Source organism: Thamnophis elegans, chromosome Z (assembly GCF_009769535.1).
Source record: "Thamnophis elegans isolate rThaEle1 chromosome Z, rThaEle1.pri, whole genome shotgun sequence".
NCBI lineage: Eukaryota > Metazoa > Chordata > Lepidosauria > Squamata > Colubridae > Thamnophis > Thamnophis elegans.
The window spans coordinates 46966984-46993799 of NC_045558.1; the positions used below are offsets into that span (position 1 = coordinate 46966984).

At 33.1% G+C, this 26816-nt stretch overlaps 1 protein-coding gene across 1 annotated transcript in view; it reads right to left on the minus strand.

The window, feature by feature from the left end:
• Positions 1–26816, minus strand: part of ZNF385D (zinc finger protein 385D) — a 297210-nt gene that overhangs the window by 51491 nt on the left and 218903 nt on the right. The window lies entirely within an intron of this gene.

Below are 26816 nucleotides of genomic sequence, written 5' to 3' on the forward strand. Positions count from 1 at the left end.
CATACAGCAATCATTTGATTACAATTTATAACCATTTCTTTCCAGCTACCCACAATTAAATCTGAATTTATATTAAGCAATGCTGTGTGATTCCTCTAGCAGTGCCTGGAGGCTGTTAGGGGCTGGATCGGGAGCAACGGGTTGAAACTGAACCCTGGCAAGACTGAGCGGCTCTGGGTTTGAGGGTCTTTGGCCCATGGAGAATTGCCACCTTTGGTCTTGGATGGGGTGGTACTGCCCCAAACAGACCCTGTGTGTAATCTGGTAGATCTCCTGGACTTGTGCTTTCTGCTCAAAGAGCAGGTGGCAGTCATGGCCAGGAGGGTCTTTGCGCAATTTTAGGTTGTGCACCAGTTATGCCCTTTCCTTGACTGACAATCCTTACTCATGGTCACTCATCCTCTAGTCACTCTGATCTTGACTATTGCATTGGACTCTACATTGGTGTGCCCTTGAAAAGCATCCAGAGGCTCCAGTTGGTTTAAAATGCAGTGGCCCAGATGGTTTTGTGCAGACCTTGGTGTACACATGTATCACCTCTTATGTGGGAGCCTCTTTGGTTGCCAATTTGCTTCTGGGTGCGATTCAAGGTTCTGCTTGTCACCTTTAAAGCCCTTTAAAGCCCCTGGGACCAGGCTATCTGAGGGACCATCTGTTGCCGGTCACATCTACCCGACCCATTAGAGCAAGGAGGCAAAGAATGTTGCAGTCCCATCCCCTAGGGAGATACACTTGGTGGGACCCAGAAGATGGGCCTTCTTCTGGTGGCTTTCTCTGTCTCTGGAATATCATTCCCCCAGAGATTAGACTGGTCCCGACTCTAACATTCTTTAGGAAAGCACTTGAAGACCCCATTCTGCTAGTGGGCTTGGGGAACCCAGTGCAGGATGGAGCCCATTAAATGGCTTGTGTGATACAGTATGTTTTTGCCATGATAGGGGGCCTATTTTATTATTTTATTATTTATTTTCTTCTATTAGTTTTATTTTTATTGTATAAGCCATGTTGAGTTGCCATGTATGAATAGGCAGCACCATAAATTAATTAATTAAATAAATAAGGAAGCAAGTTGATAGAAAATCTGGAGTCCTAAGGTCACATGAGATCCTTAATGACCTTCACAATCCTTGTTTAACTGTGACTGTTGCAACTGCCATTCCTAAGTAACATGGTCAAATGGTTTTTCAACTTATGACCCCATTGCTTAACAACAGAACTTCCAGTTTCAACAACCTTTGCTAAATAATGACCCTCTGTAAGATTATTCCCAAGACATTTATCATATAAAGCAGCCATCTGCATTCACTTCAGTTCACTATTAGCATTCTAACAGAGCCTCAGCTGGGATTTTAGTTCAATCAGTCAACATTTGCAGTCAGTGGACTAGATCAGGGATTTGCTTAAACCAATAGATACTCTCAACAATGAAAGTGGAAAATGGTCTTTGTAAAATCCACAGTTTCCCAGAAGTCATTTGTTTCATCTGGAAGCTACTTCATAATTTAATTATGTTATCCAGAATAAAGGAGATCAGAGGATACAACTGGCTGCAGAGAAGAGGGAATCAACAAGTATTGCCAGCAGAAGCCTTCTATTGGATAAAATTTCTTCCAGGAATGGATAAAGCACTTCCTTTTCCAGCATGTAGTTTTTCATTCAACCCAATTTCTTCTAAAAACCCTGTTAACTAGGTCACATCATTTCAGTAGTATCAACTATTTTACTTCAAGTGATTTTTTTAAATATGTGTAATCGTAACCTGATTAAATTACCTTTATATGTACAGCATCTATATTAAAAAAAAAATCCCCAGTGTTATGCTACATTTTGGAAAGCACCACCGGAAACCCAATGGGGCTTTGCTGTTAAGAAGTGGCAAAATTCTGAAGTTAAGAATTATGTTTATGTTATTTTCCTATACATTTTCCTGAGTTGTTGCAGCATTTACTTTATTATCTTCCAGATTAATAAGCAAATGGTTTGTGTATGCATTCAAATGCACAGAATTTAGGTAGCATTGACTGGAATTTTGCATTCATGTGTTGGTCTATTATACACGTCCACAGAAAATTAGAATTATGTCAAAATGATATGTTTGTGGTGATATCATGATACATCCCAATTTGTAATCCATGTAAATTACAGGTTTTCTATCATGATGCTATTATCCATTGTTTATGGATCCATTTTGCCTCCTCCCCATCCCCTATCCCATGGATGTTTAAAGGCTTAACACAATTCCTCCCTTCACTCCAATGTGCAGAATGAGAAAACTGAGTTTCTTATTCCATCAATCTAGTGCAGACTTTAAAGACTGCTGAATGCATGGATGATTCCCATTTTTTTTTTTTTGGAGAGGGGTACTCATAATGTTGCTAAGGCCTCGATCCTATATCAGTCTGCAGTATTAACTGCAGAAGTAGAATAGACATATCAAATAGATACCAAGGAATTATTATGAATTATTTCAGCTTAGAACATTCTTACAGAATACTATCTTCAAAGGGAATGTGTCTTCTTAATGATGAATTTGAACTCAGTTTTCTAATATATTATTGCCCACTTGGTACTCTCAAAATTAGTTAGAACTACAACTTCCAGGATTTCCTATCTTTTGGGCAGGTTGATTAGGAATTCTGAGAACTGTAGTTGTAATACATGTGAGTAGTACCAACATGGAAAAGGCTGATCTAACAGCCACAACCTATAAAATAATAAGAGAGTAGTTAATAGTAAGATTTACAGGCAATAGGGTTACACAAAGCATTCAAGAAAGGCAGTTCTGAAAATGTAGTGGGGTGAATGAAGTGCTACTTGAAATGTTAAAGCAGCCACATTATTTAAAAGCATGCAAGGTTCATCTGAAAAATGTCCTGCTTAAGTTTATGCATGTGCATACCTATCACATCACTTTGTTGATGATCCTAGAAGAAATATTGCATACATAAAGATTGAGAAATTTGGAAAAGAACATTCAAAGTAACTAGACAAATCTTGCAAAAGCCAGGTGTATTAATGAATCAAAGATGATGCTTCATTCATGTCAACATGCTTTGCAAAGCATCTTGTCTAAATGTTTTTCAGAGTCCTAATAAATAGGCTCCACTACATTTGTACATTTCTAAAAAGCTGAAGCCTATCAATCTTTATTAACATTAACATGAGTTTGGAATTATACTGTAATAACTGAGCTTTTCCACCTACATAATTGCTCTATTAATAGCTTTATTAATAGTTGGGATACAAGTAGGTTAAAGAAACTAATCTGTAAGTCCAAATTGAAATATATGGTATATATCTGTGGCATATATGCCAAAACAACATTTTACCATAATACTTAATTTTGCTAATAGATAAGAGAATTCACTATGTCTGGGCATACATGGCTGCAAAATTTATGCTATCTGTAATAGAAAACTATTTATTATATTGATAGCTACAGTACTTATATAAATTTCCCTTTCTCTAAATCAGTTTTGGTATTGTTGTAGATACCTATATTGAAAGAACACTGGACAGTGAAGATAATCATTAGAAACAACTCAAACCTAGCACAGTCATGCACCTTTACAATTTTCATACAACACAAAACATTATGAGACATACTATAAGCCAAATGTGAACATATAAATGTTAATTACTATTAAATTGAAAAAACAATGTTAAGGTAGGATGGCATAAATAAAATGACAGCATCTCTTGCACATTTATGTCATCATTGCCATGTGTATTTTGTGCTTTACCAATATATTAAAAATTGCTTTTGGGGGGACATTTTTATAATATTTATTGGCTCAGAATTTATATAAAAAGATATTTGCCATTGCTAATTTGAAGCCTTCAACCTTATACAGAAATTATATCCACTATCTTTTATTGAGAAGAGCAATCAAATAAAGTAATTATTTATTTAAAAGATTTCTACAGCTGCTCTTCCTATGCAGCACAACTCTGGCCAGCTTTCAAAACCAATAACAATCGGAAAAATACAACATAATCAGAAATACTCCTGGTGCTCCTCAAATGACAGTTCTCACCACCTTAATAGTTACTTTTTTGTGACACAGTATCACTCTACCCCAGTGTTTGTGGGAAATATAGTTCTTTAAGATCTCTGGAAAGCTAGGAGGGTTGTGGCCAATGAATTTTCAGGATATTTTAAATTAATGTGTAAAGGTAAATCACAATGAACTAAATTAGAATTCCATCCCTCCCATATATAAAATCAAGATATCTGAGTGAAATGGTAGATTATAAACAGTTTTTGATAAATTGGAATATTATTTATTCTTGCTATTCACAAAGAAGTTGACATTCTTTGTCTTAACATTTCAGCATGCAAATTCTGCGTTTTTGATCCAAAGATAAAGAAAGTTGTTTTATGGCAAGTAGTATTGGTAATTAATGTGAGAAAGAGAGACTGGTCAACTGTTTAATCAGTTAAAAAATAAGCTAAATTACTTATCCTTTTCTTGAATCTTTGAATGCAAGTGGAAACTGACTATTACAGTTCTTTCCATAATGAATAGAACAAGAGTTTAAAAATACTCCTAAACCTGTTGCTGTTGTTGGCATACATGCAAAGTAGTTATAGTACATATGCTTGGCTAATCTTTTTTTCTCTGGCTGTTTTTGAAAGGCTTCATCATAGAATGTCATATCCTTGAAAAATAAGAGCTAAAAATAGACATATTGAAAATTCAAATTATGTTGGAATGTCAGGCAGAAAAAAATTGGAGCCAGAGTTTAAACCCAAATGGAAACCATGATTCAGAACCATGAAAGAGGCCAAACAACTTATTATACTTTTCATATAGGAAATGTACATACTATGACATGCTTTGAGAAAGTAATGGTTGAAAATAAATAGTGCAATGAAAAATAGCATAATATTCCAATTAAATCTTAAACATGTTATAAGTTTAGTAATACTAGCATTTTTTGGCATCTTAAAGGAATCTGTGTCATGATTATTTTATTTGCTACAAAAATAAAGTAACATCTATCATTCATTGAATATTTAGCTTATTTCTGAATGTTGCAGTATTAGATTTAGGGTATTTTCCATTGGCAGCCAAACAACAACAATCAATATTCTGCAGTCTAAGCCAGATTTTTAAGTATAAGTATAATCTTTATTGTCATTGTACTTAAATACAATGGAATTGGTTTTCTTTCTTTTCAATAATATTTAGATTTCATTAAGATGTGTAACATTTCCAGTGTCAGAGTTGCAAAATTCAAAATTTACTGGATATTTTAGCATTCTTCATATGAATAAAAAAGATAATGTGTTATATCTTTCATTCTTGATACTTCTTGATGATCAGGAGCAGAGAACATTCATCATACAGTTACCTGCCTTAGTAACTCTATAAGAATTAATCTTTAATGCTTTGTATTTAAGTATACTTAATTTACAAAATTTTTAAATATTTCTCTACCATAGTCACAGAAAAATAAATATATAATAGAATATATAATAGTCTTAGTAATTAGTGCAGCCTCATTGAAATGAATATAATCTTTCTCACTGATTTCAATAGGTTTTATATTTTTTTAAAAATATAGTCTTTATATTTTGTAAACAAAATGTATTTCATCTGATAAGGCTGTAATTGATATGGCTTTATTTAGAGCTTCATAAGATGAAGTGGTTGTGTGCAGACAGATCTGAATTTACATCTTCATTCAGCAGTAAAACTCCTTGATTACAGTAAGCTGTGAACTATCACCCAGATAAATTTATCTTGTACAGTGTTGTGAAGAGGTAGAAAAACTAGGTATCATGTCTAACTTGAAAGATGTTTCCATGTTATTGTATATGAAGGAGTGTTTTTCCTAGCCTCTTCTCCAACCCATGTTAGCAATTTGAAAAATGAAAAGAATTCATTTAGAAGAATTCTTATTTCATGGATATATATTGGCTGGATAAATACACATTTGTTATTGTGTGTATATGTGTGGGATACACCTAAACACTTTTCTAACTAATCCACCTGGTGGCAAATTTGCTATGAGAATCGCCTAATTCTCACCAGAAAAACAATGAAGCTAATAATTTTGAACAACTTGCAATAGCATTTCACCAGTTACCAAGTCATTGTCAATTACTAGTTATAATTGTTCTCAAATCACTCATCAGCAATCCAGAGTCACCTACTTATGAAGTCAAAGACTGAATCACTTACATTTATCTTATAAAAACTCTATCATTAAGATGAATAAATCAAGTATAACATCATAAATTATCATAACATAAAACAACATAACAAACTAATATAACAACATAACAACAAAAATAACATACATGACATAACAAATATAACATAACATAACCATCAAATCTTAAAATTATATTTAAATAGTAAATTTAAATATAGAATATTAAATTAGTTATATGTTAAATCAATTACAGTCATATTTTAAAATAAATCATGTAAATATAGTCTTGAAAAAAATTAATACCGGCTGCAATGTCAATTACACATTGTTAATTATTGCAGTAGACATGGTAGTTGATTTAAATGTCCACTTAAGAAGGCTTCAAGACATATAATCAAGGCACCTTTCTGGCATGTTGCCTCAACATGGAACATATTTGTCATTATGCATCTTCACAACAAGATCCATATATTGTCCTTTTAATATTCTGTAACTGTTATACATAATGCCCAAATTCTGCTTTCAAGGGAGAGGGGGAAAACCTGTTGTCTTAATATGGTTCTTGGTTCTAATAGTAATGGTTCCTGCACATATATCTTGCATGTGCAAAAGCTTCATTTTTCAAGCAAAGCAAAATGCAGCAGCCATTTAGCTAAATTAGAAGAGGGGTGGATCAACAAGTCAAATACATGCTTCAGAACAATGTTTCGCATGTACTGTTGATACAGCAAAATGTCTCTTCAAATATCTGTTTATCCCTACTGATAATTTGAAACAAAGAGCTAAAACATAAAACTAAGTCAAAACCAAGGATATTAAAAATCAGTTGGAGCAGTGTCATTTGGTAGAGATAGGCAGCATACAAATTAAATGAACAATTAAGCAAATAATCAACAGCTAGAAGCCCATCCAAAGTGATATTTTTGTTAAAGAGTACATTCAGAGAATACATTAAGAGATACATTTCTTCAGTTCAATCCTAAATATATTCTAAAAACTGGGGAAAGGACAGGGAAAGATCAACTAAATTGTTGCTAGATAGGTCTTCAAAAACTTTTTGATTGATTCATTGTGCCATCGAGTCATTTTCAACTCCTACAGACCACATAGATCTTCTTTGCACACATCATAAAAAAGGACATTGATGTGACCTGCAAACAAGAATGTGCATACAAAAATTTATATAGAGAGAATGACATGCTTTATGCATATTTACAGTATTAATACACAGAATACTAGGAAGACAGTACTGAAGTAGAAAAGTTTTTAGCAATATTTATCTTATGTATGTTTTAAAATAAATATTTTATCATTTCATTATGCTTCACAATTTAGGGTTTACATACATACATACATACATACATACATACATACATACATACATACATATATATATATATATATATATAGTCAACCTGCATTTGAATTTTAAAAAAACAATTTCCTAGAGGTAAAGCGAAAAAGAAGTACAGTTTATCCTTTCTATTCTTGGCTAAAATTAAGCAACAGTCAAGTTTAAAACCATGAAATCCCTACTCAGAAAAGAGTGGAAATCTTGTCAACAGCTCTGGCTGGACCAATAAGTGAACAGACTTACCTGTTCTTAGCTTCTCTTCTTGGATTAACTGAATATTTCCTACTGATTGGGTGTTATATATTTATTCTTTGCCAGCAGAATAGCTAAAGGAAGCTTGAGTGGGTAAGAATAGTGTTACCAACTGAAGTATTTTACCCTAGTATCTGTTGCCAGGGAAACCATTCCTTTTGTCTATAAAATCAAAACAACAGCTTTGCTCAAGTTTGAATTTAAGAGCTATTAGTCTAAGCCTCCAAATCAGAAAAACAATGGCACTAAGCATATAAAAATAGAACTCAAAATCATGTAGGATTCATAAAAAGGCCATCAAGTTAACATTACAATTTTCCCCCTGAACTATTACGTGTGGAGATTTAAGAATGATAAATCCTAATTAAGATTACTTGATTGTTTTTCATTGGTTACCTCTAATAAGTACAGTATAGTATGCACTTTAGACTAAGGAGACCAATGAAGGGCCATCAAGAGTCAAGATAAAATGTCATCAAGATCAACATATCTGTTATTATGGAGCATAACATTCTTGGTAACAAATGATTCATGGTATCTTAAACATCAGATATGTATTGGGTAGAGTTGGTAAATCATCCTCTGTTTAACTAGTGCTTGACTAATTCTTGATCTAACTGCTGTTTAATAAGGAAAATGTATCCTGGATTAATTGTTCTCTTTACTATGTGCTCTACCATATAGACATGTTAATGCATTTTACTTTATCCTTGAGTTGGGATCATCATCAACAGAAATTGTGTTGTCACCTATGGCACCAGAGCCATTTCTCAGGGTACACAAGGCAGTGTCCTGTCAGTCGCATGTGTGCACTGGCAAGCTGATTTTTGGTCTTGGTTTTTAGCTGTTTTTCGCTCTCTGGAGGCTTCCCTGAAACCTCCAGAGGGAGAAAAATGGCCAACGGGAAACCAGAAGTCTGTCCCTGAACTTCCAGTTTGTGTGTTGGGCCATTTTTCACCTTCCCCAGGCTCCAGGAGGCTTCCCTGAAGCCTGAATAGGGTGAAAAATGGCCCAACAGGGCCCACCAGAAGTTCAGGAATGAACTTCTGGGTTGCCCTTTGGGCTGTTTTTCTCCCTCCAGAGACTCCAGGAGGTTTTCATGAAGTTTGCGGAGGGCAAAAAACAGCCCAACGTACCTTCTGGAAGTCCAGAGACTTGCATAGGGGGTTGTGCATGCATGTGTGGGGGGCTTGTGCATACATGAGCGGGGAGGGCATTGCATTATGGGTGTGGGCATGCATGCGTGCAACCCTCCATACTTCCTCGCTTTTGACACGCCTCAACAAAAGGGTTAGCCATCACTGTCCTAGTCTGTAGGGTAGCAGTTATGTATTTATTGTACCTTATTTCTTTAATAGAACAACGTAAGATTGAAAAAAATAAAACACTAACAAGAAGAAAAAGGAAAGAATATAGTATTTTTTTTTAAAAACAGTTCATAACATGAAAATCATATACAGTATTTAATGGTTTCTTATATATTACTATCTACAATATTTTACATAATTACTCACACACCCACACATACACAAGTATATGCACTCACATATTTGATTTAATATTTAATTTCAAGGCTACACAACTTCATAGTGATCCTGCATGATTTTACAATTACAAAAAGAATTAAAAAGAAGCCAACATATATTAAAGAAAAGCTAATTCAACTGACTGGAAGATACACTTCATAACACAGAAAGACCAGCATTATTTCTAGAAAACCTATGTTTATAAATATTTTATTCATAGGTCACAGGTAACATTAACTCTTCAATTTACTGAATAACTTGCGGAACAGAATAACAGTTTAAATCTTCCATGTTAAACCCTCTTCATATATGCTTCAGCCATTTTATTTGTTATCAAATCAGATAATTAATCATCATACTATATTATTATATGATTTTTGATCATTATTTTGACTATATAAAGTTGGGGAAATGTGAAATGGAAGTAATTTTCTCAGAACTTACACATAATAGCTTTATGTAAGATACACACTACATATGGATTTTAACAATAGCAGGAACCAATTCAGTTACAAACAAGGAATGGTTCGGCTACAACCCTCCCCCCCATAACATACCTAAGAAACAGAATCCACATGAAATAAAATGTATATTCAATAAAAAAGAATATTGATATATTTCATGTCTTCATTTGTAATTAATCAATCTTTCATATTTTTTACCATATTTTTTTCTTATTAAATTACCATAGCTGCAATTGTTTTTTGTATATAAGGAAATAATTCTTCACATTTACTTTCTCACTATTTTCTGTTACTTTTCGAAAAATACTTGTTACTTATCAGAAAATTGCAACTGCACTCTATATGAAATATCAAGAAGATAGTCTTCCTTCTCTGTTGATCAACTTATTTTGATCAATGCATTGAACTCAAGGGAGCATGCAGTCATGGAAGACCAAGTCTGGTAGAAGGCAGTGGTGAGATTCAAAAAAATTTACTACCAGTTCTGGGTGCGTGGCTTGGTAGGTGTGGTGAGGGCAGGATACTGTAAAATCCCCATCCCTTCCCAGTAAGCTGAGACTCAGGAGGCAGAGAATAGATGTGAGTGTGGCCAGTCAGAGGTGGAATTTACTGATTCTCTGAAGCACTCAAAATTTCTGCTATGGTTTCTCCAGAATTGGTCAGAACCTGCTGAATACCACCTCTGGTAGAAGGGCAGGTTACATTAATTAATTGATTATTATTTGGAGAACCAGAGTTAAAGGTAGGTTAATGTATAGATTCCTTTTTAATGGTGACTCCTGGGATTCACTCAAATGGGGGAGGAGCTACCTTATTACTGGAAGGAGCAGCTGGTTGACTAAGCAAGACCAGTCTTTCCTAATGTTTTAATTCCTCAAGGAGCAGTGGCATATTCTTTTGGAGGCTTGACTATTGTTATGGTTTTTTTAAAAAAAAGGTGGTTAGAGGGAGAAATGCTCAGTTCATGTGTCATTGGGAAATCACATAAAACAAATATGAAAACAATTGCTTTCATCAATATTTTTGCCCTAAGATCAATGAAAATTTAATTCTAGTTGGCAACATTCACCAGTAATTCTTCATTCATAAATTCTTCATTTTTATGCACATTTTTAATGTTTTAGTATATTTAAAGTTATCCCTGAAGAGTGTAAACTGTTAATCTACATACAAGTCCCACTGAACCCAATAGCATATACAAAATTGTATGTGGTCTTGTACTGAGAGGTGTAGAAAGTATAGAAAATTATTTTGATGGAGAGTGTAAATATCTATTACTAAGGCAATGAGCAGTTAAATGTGGTTTAAGCCTATTTGAGAAGTTTTAGAAAATATCTCTTACACGCATTGCCTTAATTAATTAACATATTTCCCTGTGTAATGTGTCAGGTTTTTAAAAATGAAACTAATCATCAAAATGCTAGATAATTAATTAATGCTTAATTAATTAACATATTTCTACAAACAAGAGAAGGTGGAGGAGGGAGGAGTCAAAAAGTACTTACAGGACGCCAATCTTCCCCAGATATCAGATGAAATTAGAACAATGCTAGAAAGTAAAATAACAATGATGGAGCTAACAGATGCACTTAAAAAACAAAACAACGGGAAAACCCCAGGACCGGATGGACTACCTGTGGAATTTTACAGAACATTTGAAGAAATTTTGACTCTCCCACTCCTACAAGTTATGAATGAAGTGATGTTTGAGAGTAAAATACCGAAGTCATGATCAGAAGCATATATTACATTGCTACCCAAGGAAGAGACCGATTTAACAGAAATTAAGAATTATAGACCAATTTCTTTATTAAACTCAGACTATAAGCTATTTGCATCTATACTAGCAGAGAGACTTAAAAAATATTTAAATGGCTTCATCCACTCAGATCAAAATGGCTCTTTACCTAAGAGACAAATTAAAGATAATATGAGAATGATTTTGAATACTTTGAAATATTATGAGGCCCACCCCGAAAAACAAATGGCTTTGATGTTTCTTGATGCACAGAAGGCCTTTGACAATGTGAATTGGCAATTTATGTTTTTACAACTGGAGCAGATGAACTTTGGTAAGAAATTTACTTAAACCATACGAATGATATATCAGAAACAAGCAGTAAAGATAATGGTAAATGGAGAATTAACAGATCCTATTAAAATAAAGAGAGGTACGAGACAAGGTTGCCCATTATCACCACTACTCTTTGTCTTAACATTAGAGGTCTTAAACAGAAGGATCAGAGAAGAAGAAGAAATAAGAGGAATGAAAATTAAGAAAGAAGAATCTAAGCTACAAGCGTTTACAGATGATCTAGTCTTTATTCTTGAAGATCCATTAGAAACAGCACCCAAACTGCTAGAAAGAATAGAGGAATATAGAAAAGTAGCAGGCTTGAAAATAAACAAAGACAAAACAAAGATTATGACAAAGAATGTGCCAGCAACACAAAAGGAAGATTTTGTGTATTGTGAGGGAAGACGCAGGAGCCATGGAACAGAGAGCAAGAACTTTATTAGTTACAAGATGACAGCGATTCAATTCTGTTGCAAACGGTCAAGGTATTTATACTCTCCGGCACAGCAACTGTCATTAACTGTCACTTTACCATCCAATCACAGGCTGTGCTGCGTCCCAGCCAATCAGGGCGCAGCACAGGCTGTTGCTGGCTATACAACAGAAGAGTTGTCAGAAACTTTGCAGATTCAAATTACAAGCAAGGTTAAATATTTGGGGATATATCTATCACCTAGATGCAGTACTCTTAAGGAGGACAATTATACTAGACTAAAACAACAAATAGCGACTGATCTGATGAAATGGGAAAATTTGCATCTGTCAATGATGGGAAGAATTTCTACAATTAAAATGAACATTTTACCTAGAATTTTATACCTGTTCCAGACAATCCCAATCAGATTGGGTAAGGACTTTTTTCAAGATTTAAATAAAATAGTTTTGAAGTTTATTTGGCAAGGGAAAAAAGCTAGAATAAAACTTAAATTGTTACAAGATGCTAGAATTAGAGGAGGATTGGGCCTACCTGATTGGGAGCTATACTACCAAGCAACAAACTTGATGTGGATTAAGGAGTGGATATCATTAAAAAATTCTAGATTATTGAATGTAGAAGGTCATGATTTACTGTTGGGATGGCATGCTTTCTTATGGTATAAGGGAACTAAAGCACATGGTTATTTTAGATGACATTATATAAGGGAGGCATTGTTATTAAACTGGGAAAAGTTTAAAAGATTACACTACTTAAAAATTCCAGTCTGGATATCAACAATTAAAGCATTTTCATATCCAATAATATATAAAAAGGAACAAACAGATATGTTGAAATATTGAATGCAGAGGGTGAACTCAAATCTATTCAAGAATTGAAACAAGAAGGGATAGAAATGAACTGGTATTCATATGTACAGATACAATCTAGATATAATGAAGATAGAAAATCCAAAGGTTTTTACAATAAAATGACTGAGTTAGACAAAATTATAACAGGTACTGATGAAAAAGTAATTTAAAAACTATACGGATATTTATTGGAGGTTAAATTACAAGAAGAACAAGTCAAAGAAACTATGATAGCTTGGGGGGGAAATTTTAGGTATGGGATTGATTTAGAGAAATGGCAGAAACTGTGGAGAAAATTTGAATAAGATGTTTTACAGGTGGCATCTATCCTCAACCAGAATTGCAAGAATGTCCAAGAATAAATCAGAAAAGTGTTGGAAATGTCATCAGATACCGGGCTCATATTACCACATGTGGTGGATTTGCATTAAAGCTAAAAGATACTGGACTAAAATCCACATGTGGTTGGAGAAAATGACACACAAACAAATAGACTTTAAATCAGAGGTCTTTTTATTGGGGATCATACCAGAAATTTATAACAAAGACTTAAAATATCTGATTGTAAATGTGTTAACAGAACACATTTGTAAATGTGTTAACAGAATCGTATTTGCAAAAAACTGGAAAAATGAAACAATACCAAAACAGGAAAAAGTTATTCGAAAAATAATGGACTGTGCTGAAATGCACACTTGAAATTAGAGAACAAGAGGACTTTATAAGATATAAGATATTTTATAAGATATGGGACTTGTTTTATCAGTGGCTGGGGGAAAAACCTGGAAATAAAAAATGTCTTACTCATGCTTTAACTGAAGGAGTTAAATGATAACACAATCATGCTGTGAAATAAATTAACAACGATACAATGAAAAACTGATATATCTATGAATAGAATACTTTAGAATTTTTTGCTTTAAAAAGGATAAGGATAATAATGATTTTATGTATACTTGATAGAGTATTGGTGATATAATGTATAATATTAAGAACATATTACAATGATATCTTGTTGTTGATAAATAATTTTAATAAGGGAATAATTGAAAATTGGTATATATATGTAGTGACTATTTAGAATATTTTGTTGAAAAATGAAGGAATAAGATTTCTGTTTGAATGTATGATGTACAAGGATAATAATGAACATAAGCATATCTGATGGTTGATTGGTGGAATTATGCATAATTGAAAATAGTGATATACAAATATAAATGGTTGGTAAATGTTTTCTATCACATGGGGATTATATAAAGATATACTGTTATCAAATAGACAATCAAGAATGTAAGGGAATTGTGATTTATTGGGAAAAAATAATACTAATTGTAACTGAACATATACTGTACAATGAAAGTGAGGTATTTAGTTATACTAGATGAAAAATCTGAGATGGTAAATGTTATTCGAGAATATGGATGTTAAAACACCTGTAACCAAACAACATGCTTTATGTGATGATGCTTTTTTTGTGTGTGGGTTTTTCTTTTTGTTTTGCTTTTTTATTGTTGTGTGTATGTGTTGTCTATGTAATAAAAATAAAAAATGATATTAATTTTTAAAAAAATATATTTCAAAATATAAACTATTGAAAAAATAGTTGTAGAAAGAGAAACGTATTTGCTGCATTTTTACAATGAAAATTATATCAGCACATCTACATTTAAATAATATTTGGTGTACATAGAAAGTGCAGAAAACATTATTTACATTTCATGGTTAAGTTCACAGAACTGATTTAAAATTGTATTACAATGTTGAACTTTGTAATTGTAATTTGTAATTTGTAATAATTGTAAATTATTGACATATATATTAACATCTCATATCACTGTTATTATAACTATTATGCCTTTGTAGGAACTTTATATAATTGGCAATCATGCCTATTTTTTATTGTAGTCCAACACGTTTGAACCTAGCAATTCTGGATTGTGTAAAAACAAAATATTTAAATTTGTTCCCAGGAAGACCCATAGCAGATTTTCTTTTATGGATGTCTACTGTTTAAGATCATTAAAGATTTCTATCTAATAATGTTACAACTTTCTCAAATTCCTTTATCAGCATTCATTGTTTTCTAACTAACTAGATCTTTATATAGAAAATATAGACTTTTATTAAATTATTCCATGCTAGATTCACAATTTCTAATTAAAATGTGGCTGGTTTGAGAAACATTAATGTCAAATTTAATATAAAACCAAACAGTTGCAATATCTATCTTAGTAGATATTTGTTTCACTTGCTTGATTTAAGGAAATCAGGTTTTTTCAGGCAGATTACAATATTAACACCATATAAATATGTTTGAATTTAAACATATAAACAATCTGTTAAGCAGATTTTTTAATAGTTTATGTGTCATGTAATTTGAATATATTAGTACATTAACACATTAAAATTGCTGAAGGAATAAAAGTGTCTTTGATTGATGCTGGAAAAAAAATGTAAGGCAATGTTTTTTAAATTGGCAACTTTAATATGTGAACTTCAACTCCCAGAATTCCCCATCTAGTTGTGTAGAATTCTCCTAACCCTTATCTTAACATGGCCAAGACTGAAAAAGACTGCCTAAAATTATTTTTTTCCAGTGTCAGGGAAAGACATTTTTATTATTCCATATTTTAAAGTTGACAAGTTATCTAAGGTATTGGGATGTCCTACCTTGCTGGGAGAGATTCGTGCTGAAAGGATGCACTTTCTGCGGGGTAGCCATTTTCTTACTTCGCATGGGAGAGCAAGCTATTATATGCATAATTTTTTGTACTGTCAATAGTACAAACAAGAATACTTTGCTTTATTGGCTTAGATAGATAAGCAATACTTACAGCAGGAAGAGCTATAGCTAGGACTTCTTCAGAAAAAAAAAATTGAAGCCAAGATCCAAGATGAAGTTGATTTACACGTAATATTTGTCTTGATTGCATAGAATCTCACAAGGTGTTCATGTTATAAAGGATTCCAGCTTACATTTTGTATCATAATATAGATAGTCCTCAATGTATGACCAAAATTGAACCACAATTTTTGTGCTAAGCAAGTTGTTAAATGAGTTGTGCCTCATTTTATGATCTTTTTGCCATAGTTCTTAAGAAAATCACTACATTCCTTAAGTGAATCATGCAGTTGTTAAGTGAATATGCATTACCCCATTGATTTGGCTTGTTAGAAGTTGGCTGGGAAGATTACCAATGGTGATTACATCACCCTGGGACAATGCAACTGTCAATGCCAGTTGTCCAGCACCCAGATTTTGATCATGTGACTATGGTGTGACTGCAAAAGTCGTAAGTGTGTCAAAGGCACTTTTACAGTCCTGTTGTAACATTGAACTATCACTAAATGTAATATCATATTACCTTCACAGGAATGTATCCCCTTGATAAGGGGAAACTTTTTAGTAACTCAAAGTAGCTGGCATGCATTAGAAACCTTGATAAAATCTACTTACTTTCCATAAAGCCAAATTCTGGTCCTGTTACAACATCCAAGAAAGCAATTTAACAACTGTAGACAGTTGTAGACTTCTCTCAATTGCGTTAGTGAATAGGCTATTTATTTCTCATGCAATAGGCCAGGATGTTACACAATTAATAAATTCTATACATTCTATAAAATATATTAACGTGTTATATAGGTTATTGAACCTGATGCTATTTTTCATTTTTTTTAACTTACTAGTCTCTCATGGCAAGCAAAAAGTCATATAATATAATTTTTAGTTGCAAATCATTTAGCTAAAGAATACAACTCTTCTTGAGGTACTTATTTAACTATTGGATTAACATTTCAGTAAAGCTAAAGTTACAATAGTATTGAAGTAAAACAATTTTGCCCAGGAAGGTATACCAGGAATAATTATTTAAGATTGTTCCTTGCTGTGAAAGCTAAGTCTCTCTTACAGATTTTATTTAGTTCTATGACCCTGAACAGGGGCTTACATCAATAAAGGAAATTCATTTTAAAAGGCAAATAGTGTTAAGGAACACTCTGGGCTTTCAATGATATCACAGTTTTTCTAAAATATAAATATTAATTGGAAAAATATTTTCACAAAGATCATAGTGTTTCCATATTTGTCAATCATGATTCTTTCATTTTTAGCTGCATTTAATTGCTTTCCTCTACCCAACAACTGCCTCTTCTTTCTCAATTATTTCTCAGTGGGATTACTCCCAAATACGTTTCTAACTAAGTAATGAACATATATTATATTTCCAAGATGAACAGATATTGTACTTCTCTTTCTATCTCACAGCTGAAAATGTATTACCACCTTCAGGCTTCTTATACATGATGGAACTAATGGAGTTCTTTAGAGTTGGTTAAGGGAAAGACTTAAAAGAGACTAAGTCAATGGCTTTCTAAGGTGAATTTGCCAGGAAGGTAAATGGTTCTCCAATTAAAGTCTTCAATGGCATCATTCATTCAACTGTAACAAAAAAGCAACCCAGCCATGCCACCATTCTTCTCTTAATGTATGCTGGTTGCATAAAAAAGTTCAGTACTGGTCTTGTAATACTATGGCTGAAAATATAACAAAGTTTAAGAAGGTCAGTTTTACCCAGGTGCTCCATTTTGAAAAGAGATATTATAAAATGGGAAGCAATTAAAGTTGGAAAGTAAGTTCTTCTCTTGCAATCGGTAGAAAGAACCTAGCTTACCTTGTGGATTCTAAATTATCTGCTCATACACATACACATACACATTCACTGCCACATACAATTCCCCAAGTGGTGACACTACACCACTTCACTTTGACCAAGCATCATTAGTATCCATACCCATCTTTTGGCATTCTGAAAGGGCTTGAAGATTTTGTGGCACGACAAAACCGCGCTTGACTAAAGCGCGCCCGATTAAACCACGTCGCTGACATCATCAACAGGGTGACAACAGCGAGCGCGGAGAAAGAAGGGCACTTTAAATAGCGCTTTGAAAGCAAGCCGATTCAAGTTAAGGTAAGGGTTAGGGTTAGGGTTAGGTTTAGGGTTAGATTAAGGATTAGGGTTAGGTTTAGGGTTAGGTTAAGGGTTAGGATTAGGTTTAGCGTTAGGTTAAGGGTTAGGTTTAGGGTTAGGTTTAGGGTTAGGTTTAGGGTTAGGTTAAGGGTTAGGTTTAGGGTTAGGTTTAGGATTAGGTTTAGGGGGGTTAGGTTTAGGTTTAGGTGTTAATTTTAGGTTTAGCGTTTACAGCGTGCTTTTTTCTCCGCGCTGTTGTCGTGCTGTGATGACGTCAGCTACGCGGTTTCGTCAAGCGCCCTTTAGTCGAACGCGGTTTTGTGGTGGAACCGAAGATTTAGTTCTACTAACTATCCTGGGACCTCAATGGAGGAGTGCATGTTGGAGATGATTAACAGATTAGACAGATCCCCACCTCCTCCCCATAACCACTTTCTTCTCTTATTTTCCATCTTGGTCAATTGAATTTTAACTGAATTTTAAAACTATCATCTTTATTGGTGTAATGTTTTATTTGATATTTTTATTGAGTGACTGTAAATCACCTAGTGTTGTCAACAAAATGGGTGATATAGAAGTTTAATAATAAGTATAATAAACAGAAACAGAAAGAGAAAATGAAGTTTAATAACATGTTTGGCTGTTGACAGTTTTTATTCTGACAGATAACTGTGCACAAGCAATATAAAAATACAATAAATTGGATTAGAGTTTATAATTAATAAAAGAAATTTGTAAGAAGGAAATATATAATGTAATAAACTACACCCCTGTTTAAAAGATCTAAGTGTCAGTCCATTACTCCTCATTTGAAAAATGACCTTCTGAACAAGTACAGTACATGGCCTTCACTTTTCAATATAAAACACATTAAAATGAAATCATTCCGAAACATACAACAGTGTAACAAACATCTGCTAAAAAGGGCCACAACACAATAACTACAACTATTTTCACTTTGAGGAGTGCAATGGCTCAGCAGTTAAAGATGCTGGGTTGGTTTGAGACCAGAGCACAGCACAATGAGGTGAGCTCCCATTACTTGCCCCAGCTCCTGCCCACCTAGCAGTTCAAAAACATGCAAATGCTAGAAGATATATTGATACCATTTCAGGGGGAAAGTAAAAGCATTGTGTGCCTTGGTGTGTAGTTTATGCCATCCACATGACCACAAAAATGTCTTCACACAATGTTGGCTGCTTCCGCTAAGAAACAGACAGGAGCTCTGCCCCCTTGAGTTGGCCATTTTACTATTATCATTTTACTTACTTGAAATTTGAAGTAAGTATGTTTTATGTATTTAAGTTGTGAATTGACCAAACCTTTAAAAGAAAGAGAGATCATGCTTGCAAATGACTCCAACAAATAGACAAGCAATATATGCAAATCACTAATATACTTAAACATATTTCTACAATGATTTCCTCAGATCTGTTTCTCTTGCTATAATTGTCTTAAAAGTGAACATGTTTAGAAATAAATAATGGACAAATCTATTAATTTCAGTTTTATCCAGTTTTCATTTTCTTAATCATGTATTCTGGATTATTTGATGGCTTAATGAAATATCATAACCAGTTCCACACATATTAATATACTCATATTATCTTCTTCTTAATATGGTGTGTCTTTGACTTATGAACAATTACCTAGAAATTGTTCAAGTTATGACAAATCCGCCAAAAGCAACTTAAAACCCAATTTTGAAGTTATGATGGCTTTTCCTGTCCTGAAGTCACATGATAGCATTTTGGGCACTTGGTAACTGGATTACCTTTGTAGCTATTTGCAGTGTTTTATGGTCACATGGCTACAATTTGTGTGGGTTTTTTGCCAGTTTCCAGTGTTTCCTTCCAGTTTCTTGAAAAAAGAATCCATTGGATAAAATAGAATTGCTTAATGATTGCAGCATTCACTTAAGAAATATTGTACCATTATTACAAAAAAGCTAAAAGATTATGTGCAGTCAGGTGATGCCTCAATTTATAACTGTAAATTGTAACAAATTACAAAAAACAAGTAAAAAAACTGGCAACCCACTACTGAGCATAGTAAACACTGAAGCATGGTAGAAAGGAATAACTATCACAGTAACTGGTGAGGAATATACAGGTTTTTTTCTCCTTCAGTCACAAGCCAAATTTAATCTTTTCTAGATTTTTTGTATCTAGTTATCATTGCAATAGATTAAACACATTTATTACATACCACATATCATTTTGATATACATAATATATTACTGGATAAATTGACAACTGATAAGTAATGGCAAATATTTTATGGCAATTTATTTCACTAGAATTATATTAGAAAAGACAGATTAGATATTATCCTAGAAAAGAGCTATCAGAAGGTTATTTATTTATTGTCACTTAAAATGCAATAAAAACAGACAGTTCTTTAGAAAAGTAATAGAAAAAACCACTTCATCTTTATGAAAATGTTGAAAGGGCACTTTTAAATGCCACATGAAAGACGTATCTAGAGTTGACACAATTCTTTGAGGGCAGGTTCTGCTGTTCTGGAAAGAAAATTATCCACACAACATTTCACTGCAGTCTCCAGAACTCTGCCTATTTATTTTCTATAATTGGACATATTTTGTTTATTAAACTACTTTCGCTTTTCAACAGAACCAGGTGCCATCACCAAGCAATACAATTGTAAAGCACAATGTCATGTGACTGTGTTGCTTAGCAATGACACTTCCAGTTGTCATTGTTAAAGAATATTCTGCAGGTCATTAAGCAAAAACTTCATATGACCATGACTCGTGACTTCATGCCAGACTTTGCTTACAGGAAGCTGTCAGGGAATGCAGGGAATTGCAATCATATGGCCACAGTGCTATTGCTATATCTGGAATGCCAAGGACCCATCATAAATCCTTGAAACATTCAAAGAAGGTAACATTTGCAGTGAATTTCAAATTGATTAATTAATTGTAACAGAAAAGGATGGTCATAAGAAATGATGCCGTTTTCATGAATATGATACAGATTATTATGAAATGAGTAGCAATAGCATTTAGACACATATCATGTTACAGTGCTTTAGAGCCCTCTCTCCTTTTACAGAGTCAGCATATTGCCCCCAACAATCTGGGTCCTCATTTCACCCACCTCAGAAGGATGGAAAGCTGAGTCAACCTTGAACCTGATGAGATTTGAACTACCAAATTGCAGGCAGCTGGCAGTCAGCAGAAGTAGCCTGCAGTACTGCACTCTAAGCACTGTGCAACCACAGCTCAGTAGATGTATAAAATATTAATTCACTGTATCTTTCATAAAATAAAGCATTTATTAAACCAGTCAGTTAATCTAAACAATCTACAAAATATTATAGTATTGAGGATGGGTGATTTAACAGTGTGGAGATGCTATGGATAATGCAACTAAAGATTGTCCCCCCCCCCAAGAAGACATTGTGATTGAGGTAAACATTAATATCAAAGTATTCTCATTTAAGAGCAGATCTGGTAAACCAGGAGTGTCAAACTCATACCCACAAGCCAGATGCGTCATGCACTGGCAATGCCCATGCCTGGTTTAGCGAAGGAGAAAAAGTCGTGATATGTCACATGACGCCACCGTGATGATGCGAGTTTGTCACCCCTGCTGTATACAAAAGACAAAAGATTTCCTTGCCTTTCCCAGCATACTGTGGTGTTTATATAAATTATTTAAAAGCCTTTTTTTTCAAGAATTCTAGAAATTCTAGAAAAAGAGCTTGTTTGGGGCTTCATGGAAAATTTTGAATTAGAAGAGACTAGACCCATCTATTCTGATAAAATGATTCATAATTCTGTATCATCCACATCATAATTTAGTATTTACTGAGGTCTGAAATACAGCTGTTATTTTATTTCCTTAAAATATAAATATTTAGAATAAATTTACATACACTTCTATATCTATATGAACTATTCTAGCTATACATATATGTTCAATTGTCAGGTTTTTTTTTAAAATAATATATGATTAACAGACCGAAATGTGCAAATCTAACAAAAATATAAACTTTTTGTTTTCTGGCATTGTGTGAGGCTATAAGAATCATCTTTCTCACCTTTAAGCTGCGCAGAGTCCCATGGGAGTGGGCGGCATACAAATTTTATTAAATTGAAATTGAAATTTACTCAGCAGAAAAATTAAATTTTATTTAAATGTTTATATGGAAAAATGTAATGTATCTTTAACATTTTAACCTTTTTAAAATTTGTACTTTGTGTAATATATTTATAAAATGTTGTTTTGATGAAGTAAACTATAATATTTGGTAATCTGTGCATGACAGGTAAATTTTGTAGGATTATAAGCATATATAAGATTTCAACTTAAACAAAATGAAATGCGTTTTTATTAATAAAGGGACTCATATATCATTTTACAAAAAATGTACAGTTGTCACTATAATACTGGCAGGAGTCTTCTTACCAAGTTGCACTGAAAGTCAATACATTGTAGATAATATAATATATCAAATATTGTTCAAAAGCTGTTAGTATAGCAAAGATGTGACATTAAAAAAGCAAACAATTCATACTGTTGAATACTTCTTATGAAATAGGTTATTTCTTATGGAATAGGACTACTAATTCCTGAAACATATTGTACATCTTGTAAGAAACCTCTTGTGCCTAAAATAAATTTGAGAATCCAAAGAATGTTTTTGTATCAATGAACTCACTGGAGTTAAAAAAAAAAAAGAAGTCCTTATCCCTTCATGGAAATGACAAAGAACTGGTGAAATGAGAAGCAGCAGAAGAAAATAAATCTAATGGAAATGATAAGGAGAAGACATGGTGAATTATCCACAGTGGCTACTGCTACTATTACTATATCTCCTCCTAAGCTCAGCCTTAGCTTTCCAGACTTTTTCCAACTTATTGCTGAATAAAATAGCAGGTTAGAACACAAGGATGAAATACAGGTGCACCAATGATAGGTGGCTTTACTTGTACATACTTATAAATGAAGAAACTATCCTCCCGTTCTCTTGATCTTTCAAGGATTGTTATTATAGTACTTAAAAAAGAACATTAACACCAACATCTTACTTTAAGCAAATCCAAAAACAAAAACACGAATAGGAGAATACTTTATTAAGTCTAAAAGCAGTGCACAATTCTTTAAGTTTTTAAAAACTCTTCTTCATGTAAAATAAATAAAGCAAGAGACAGAGCTTAATGGGTTTTTTTATTCCTAAGGATTATGCATTTTAATTTAATTAGCGGAATTTATTTTATTTTATTTCATTTTATTTGTTTAAGAGATTTATACGGCCATCCATCTTAAACAACTCTGAGTGGCTCACAAGATTAAAACCAGTAACTATAAAACAACATAAAACAGTAAAAATATTAAACACAAAAGCCTGAACCTTAATCATCTCCTAATGATTCAGCTCACTAAATTCAACTCACTAAAAAATAGTTAGCTCCATCATTTTAGCAATGGCATCATTTGCAAATTGTCTGATAATAATTACTGAATACTTGTACAACAAAATGAAACATGATATTAGTTAGAATTTAGTATTCATATTTATCTAAATAGAAGTAGAATTAATTTTGCAAGATTTATGGTTAAAACAAAAGCTGAAAACTAGAGAACAGAAAGAAGACATTTTTGATGATCAAGGCTATGAACAGAAGAACAATGTTCTCTGTTCTTTGGATTTAATATAATGCATGTTGATGAGCAGATCAGCACCACAGAACTACCCCGTAGCTCACTGGGGAAAAAAGTTAATTATCACGACAAGACTACTGATGCAGAGGAAAATAAACAGTCATTTAAAAAAAAGAATAAAACCATTCTCAGTATAGCCTTCAACCCTCAATATTTCCTTGCAAGTATAAAAAAGATATTTTATGCTTACAACAAAGTAAAATACATATATACAAAAAAATTCAAATATTCCTTTAACTGAATTCTTACATTTCTAGAAATCTAATAGAACAACACGTATACAGTTTAAAAGTCATTTTTAAATGTCTATCTGTTGTTTAAGACTATAGGTCAACATTATGAATGCATTTTCATGCTTATTCTTGCAGAAAAACTATTTCTGACAGCCCTAGGGAATTCATTTAAAAGTGACTTTTGGGGTTCTATTCAGGGGAAAGTAATTCCCTTATGGCAATCTTAGGTCTTTTAATTTTATTTGCAACTCACATCAAATCAGAAACTAAAATAAATAAACAAAATGTGCCATGCTGAAATAAAGCATAGCTCCAAACTAAGAATTTAGTCCATGTTCATGTTGTATTCAGAGTAAACTTTGAGTATATATGTAATAAATTCTGTAGAATGCATATGACCTTATATAATATTATTAATTTGGACAGCTCATAATTGTCCTTATTTTTATTATTCATAGTTGTGAATTTCATCCAGTTTCTTTAATAAAACTGATTCATACAACATTATAGTTAAATCTTATAGTTAGACACACACACACACACACACACACACACAAACGGATTATGCTGTAATTGTTATATGCTACTAATTACTACAATCGTACTACAATTCAGTAGAGACTGAAAGAGCTGCAGCTCTCTCCTATTTAAATAATGTATCATAGGACATAATGTGATGTTACTGATCAACTTAATAAACAACTAATGTGATGTGCCAGCAATATTCCTGAAATAAAACATTATGTTGTTAAGAGTCTTTGAACTTCCTCTTAAAATGTGGAATGTAATTGTGACATAATTTCTGGAGGAAATCCATGTGCAATTTCCACAAGATGGGGCACTACTCCACCTTGTATTTAGTATCGAACGTATTGGGCAGCACTGCAGGCACCTTCAATATTGGTGATGCTGCCCGCTCCTGAATCAGATTGAGCAGGCTATATGCAACTCCCTGAGGAAAGGAAACTAGGGTACCTGAATGTGTAACTAATAACAGCAATTTTCTTCTAACCCACCTTTAATTGTTTAACACTACCAGTTAAGAAGAAAAACAGATGAGGAATTGCTTAAAATGCTCAGATCAAGCCAAAAGGATTGGTAGCCCCAGGAGAGTAGTTTCTCATAGATTAGACCTTTTACAAAATTTGTATCTTACAGAAAATAGACCATAAAGTAGTTAAGAAGACTGCTAATAAGCTTAAAATAATGGACTTGAAGTGGGGAGGGGGAACCCTCTTACTTTCCCATTTTCATAGAAGTGACTTAACAAGATGGAGCCAGCTATTTTAAAAACCTTTGAAGATGCTTCTTGACTTCAGAAATTAAATGCCACAGGTTCAATATTCCTATTAAAGAATTTAAGGCTGATGGCAACAATACATCTGTATCAGATGTCTGTTCAGGATTCACAGTGTTTTACATTTCTGAAAGTAGAGATCACATTAATTGCATTTAAAAAAAATCTATCACAAATTAAGAGTGCTCCGGTGAAGTTATCTAGTAATTCAGAAAAATGAATAGAATTAATCTAAGTTTTACTTGTTACAATATGCATTTCTAAGAGGAGAGACAATTTGAGCCCCTTCCTTCATAATTCCCTGTCTTTGATTACTGTTGATATCAACAAATGAGGGTAAAGTCTTTAAGAAATAAGAATAAGTTAAATATACTTCGAGATCAAAGGTAATTCAGTGGATTAAAATTAACTAATTTAAGAGCAAGAATATGTTAATGCAGCAATTATCCTGAAAATGTCCTTTCCTGTCTTTAGTAAATTATCCACATTGCTTCTCTATTCTGTACATTCCCTGTTCAAATCAGATTGAGTTTTGTATTTTCAATAATTGAAATACTGGCAAAAAATAGCAAAAAAATCATACTCAGAAGCATGCATATACAAGTAAGGAGATGAGTGCACTATAATTTAACTATATTTAAATCTCTTTATTTCCAATAGTTTAAATTTGCTATTATGGCCCCTTACTAATCATAAAAGGGAACAACATTAAATATGTAGAAGAAATGTTTGCTGAATTTATAAAACTCTGCTATGCACACAAGGAACCTCTATTCCTTCTGATTTATGTTTTCCTACTGGATTGTTTAGCAAACATACATACACTAAGATAATTGGCTTAATATTGGATTGAAATGCTCCTGGTCCTCATCATCCCAATTATGGCCCATTAACAAGTCACCATCATGTGGCAGCACTCACATCAGGAGTCAAAAGAATTTCAATAAATGAGGGAACTGTCACTTAAATTCCTATAACGTCTGCCTGATGAGAGTCTTCGTTTTCTAAGCCCATGTCTTAGAACAATATTACATTGTGATTGTTTATCACAATGCTTATTGAGGAGAAAACTACATCTGCATCTACACTAATGATTCTTAGCATCATCTAGTATTTGGGAAATAATACAAAGTTTGTTCATATTATTATTTTATTGCAATGATAAAATAATATAAATATAAATACCACTAAATCATTAGTGCTCAGGAGTATTGAGATTTGTACTATGAAACCTGGATAGATCAATGTTCAAAAAGATGGAATAAGCATTGCATGTGTCATATTTTATACTTCTGAAAACCACTTCTCTTTGGAGCATTAAGCAGTCCCATCCTTTGCAAGGCTTGTGCAATGCCTGCTTGAAAGGATGCTCTCAAGTGCTCTCTATTTCCAAGTGAGTGCCCAAAGCTGCCATTTCTTTTCAAAAGTAATCCCAGGAACCAGAAGAGGTATGTTCCCTGGAATATCACTGCTATCTATTTAATTGATTACTAAAGTTAGA